We start from the raw sequence: 3179 nt of genomic DNA on the forward strand, positions 1-3179 counted from the left end.
GTGACTACACCGTTAATTGTTTGGAGGGTGAAATTTTTTGGCACAAATGCACCAAATGGACTTCCGTGAGAGCTTTGCTGATCAGAGTTGGGTATAACGTATTTCAGAGTACTTTTCCTTGTAACACAGTAATGTCATGCATTACATTTTAAATGTATGTAATTTGTTTAAAGTTTATGTCAATAAAATTGTGTTACTTAATTTACAAATGCAATGTTCAAAAATGTGGAGTAAAATCATTTTGCACGTCAGCGTGTCCTTTAATAAATCGCCAAAGAATGCAAGCTAAAATGCAGATGACTCCTACAATATTCAGATGCAATTAAAGATTGCCTATCAGATTTCAAAATGTTGCACTCGATTTCACATATTTTAGTCCGGCATTATAGTTTGGAAAAAGTTCAACAAGTGAATGTGTACAAGTTTGTCAAAGTAAAAACACTAATATAAGTAACAATAAACGATTCATCAGAATGAGAGCTTTATCTGGATTAAGCCGCGTCGGAAAAATTTAAATTGGCAGGGATGAACTTGACAAATCTTTATTTGTTTATGGAGGCGATGTGGGCATTCACGTTTTTGTGCGTCTCAGGCCTGGTTTCATGTGGATGATCTTATAGTGTGCGATGTGCATGGGCGTGATCAAATTATAGGTGAGATCAAGACTGTACCTCGTGTTGGTTTCACACAAGACTATTTTTTTTCACCATGACTTACTTCATTTAAAAAAAGACACTTCATGCTTTCTTTAGATATATTTCTTGCATGGTGTCAACTTATTCGCTTTGTCTTATTCTCATCTTATTCGTGTTCGTTTCAGAAAGATGAATGCAGAAAGCGCACCCTATTTGTTTTCTTAATCTTACAAAGGCAAAACATAAATACAAAAATTTTGATGACATTGCGAGTGTATACAAATAAAAGTATACCTTTTACACTTTCAAATGATTTGTTACTCTTATCTGTACGTAAAAATAATAATAAAATAAAGTAAAATAACTAGTAACCTGATAAATGCAGTAATCAGTAATGTAATGAATTACAGTTTTACAGAGATTACTGAAGTAATTAGTCATTTGTAGTGGATTACTTTTTTGAGAACCCTTACCCAACATTACTGACAATGGACCTTATTGTCAGCAAACTTTTGCTAATGTGACTGCATATTTTTCCATTATTTTAATCAGACACATCGAGTGTGTTATCTCCTTTCTTGACATATACAGGTGCATGATTCAGTATTTGTCTGTGGTGTCAAGTCAGTGACTTCATGTCTCACTTCTTGATAGCAGATGTGGAATCTTAATTAAAGTCATGGGAGTTTTCCTAGACCAGGTGCGCAGGCCTTTGTACATGAAAGAATGAGAAAATAAAAGGAAAAAGATACAGACCCATACAGTAGTTAGACTAAGTGTGTGGGTTTGGGCGCACATGAAAGAATGAGAAAATAAAAGGAAAAGATACAGACACATACAGTAGTTAGACTAAGTGTGTGGGTTTGGGCGCACGTGTGGGTGTGAAATGGGGTGACAGGTGTATTAGTTAAAGCCCTGCTGGGGGCTGATCTCCAGGTGAACAGAAACTGAAGCATGGTGCTTATGTTAAGTCACAGCTCTGGGCCTTTGCTCTGTAAATAGGCTCATATTTCACACTCCCATAGTCTGTTTGACCATGGATACCAAGACTGTAACTGCCTTATATGACAGACATTAATCTTAACTGCTCATAATGCCAGTGGGAAACTCTGTGGCCAATCAGAGTTCTAATGTGTCATGCCAGCCAATAGGGGTTTCTGAAACCAAACAGTACTTTGGAAATTCTCTGATAATTACTGGCATCACTGAAATAATGACAGTGACGTCATGAGCATGCGTATTAGGTATCCATTAAAAAAAAAAAAAAACAGTACATCTTTTTTAGTACATCATTGTTGTGAAATCTTACCCTAAATAAGAAATGCATACATATATGTAATTAACAAATTAACCTCATTTGGTATTAAACAGTTTTATTTTGTTCTCTTCAGATTTTTGAAGAGTCATAATAAGAGCACATTAGGTGACCATGCTCCAAAGAAACACACAACAGTCCCTCATGTACAGACAGATCTTAATAGAAATTAATGAAATAGAAATTCATTTTTATCTCATTCTTTTTTTAAAGCTACAGTATATTTAAAAAGTTACATTAGAAAGGAAACAACAGGGAGCAGAAAGAGAGAAACACGGAACAGAATCTTCGCTTTAAAGAGGATTTTTGAAGTGTTCATTTTATTAGTAATAATTTTTTGTTTGTATTTGAACAATTGTATCAAATTAAAAATCAGATATTAATAATTAAAGTAACTGAAATTAATCAGAAAACATTTTTAAAATTTTACAATTATTAATATTACTTAATTATTAAGTTTTTTTCCTAGTTCTCTGTTGCTAACAATTTTTGTAGCATTCCACATTTGTAAATCTTTTTATGATAGCATCTGCTTAATGAATGAATATCAATGGTGGTCTAGTGGTTAGGATTCGGCGCTCTCACCGCCGTGGCCCGGGTTCGATTCCCGGTCAGGGAACGAAATATTTAGGGAAGTCGTGGCCTAATGGTTAGAGAGTCGGACTTCCAATCGAAAGGTTGTGAGTTTGAGTCCCGGGCCGGCAGGAATTGTGGGTGGGGTGAGTGCATGTACAGTGCTCTCTTCACCCTCAATACCATGACTTAGATGCCCTTGAGCAAGGCATCGAACCCCCAACTGCTCCCCGGGCGCCGCAGCATAAATGGCTGCCCACTGCTCCGGATGTGTGTTCATAGTGTGTGTGTGTTCACTGCTCTGTGTGTGTGCACTTCGGATGGGTTAAATGCAGAGCACAAATTCTGAGTATGGGTCACCATACTTGGCTGAATGTCATGTCACTTTCACTTTTCACTTTCACTTTCAATGCAATCAAATATCCAATAACACATCTAACAAAAGCTAGGTAATAGGCAAAAATGCAAGCAATGTAGCCATTTTTCCATTACTGTATAATGCCATTATATATATATATATATATATATATATATATATATATATATATATATCCTGCTGCGAGTTAAAACTGGAGTGCAATAAACTACACAATGCTGCATTCTTGATGTGATTTCAGTCACATAGACAGGAATGAGAAATGAGCACTCTGGAAATT

General features: G+C 35.8%; 1 non-coding gene across 1 annotated transcript; it reads left to right on the forward strand.

Annotated features, from left to right (window-relative positions):
* The first annotated feature begins 2497 nt into the window (after window positions 1–2497).
* On the forward strand, window positions 2498–2569 carry trnae-cuc (transfer RNA glutamic acid (anticodon CUC)). The gene has a single exon. It is a non-coding gene; the product is annotated as a tRNA-Glu (tRNA).
* Window positions 2570–3179: the final 610 nt, after the last annotated feature.

This window comes from Carassius carassius, chromosome 27, assembly GCF_963082965.1.
Source record: "Carassius carassius chromosome 27, fCarCar2.1, whole genome shotgun sequence".
Lineage (NCBI taxonomy): Eukaryota > Metazoa > Chordata > Actinopteri > Cypriniformes > Cyprinidae > Carassius > Carassius carassius.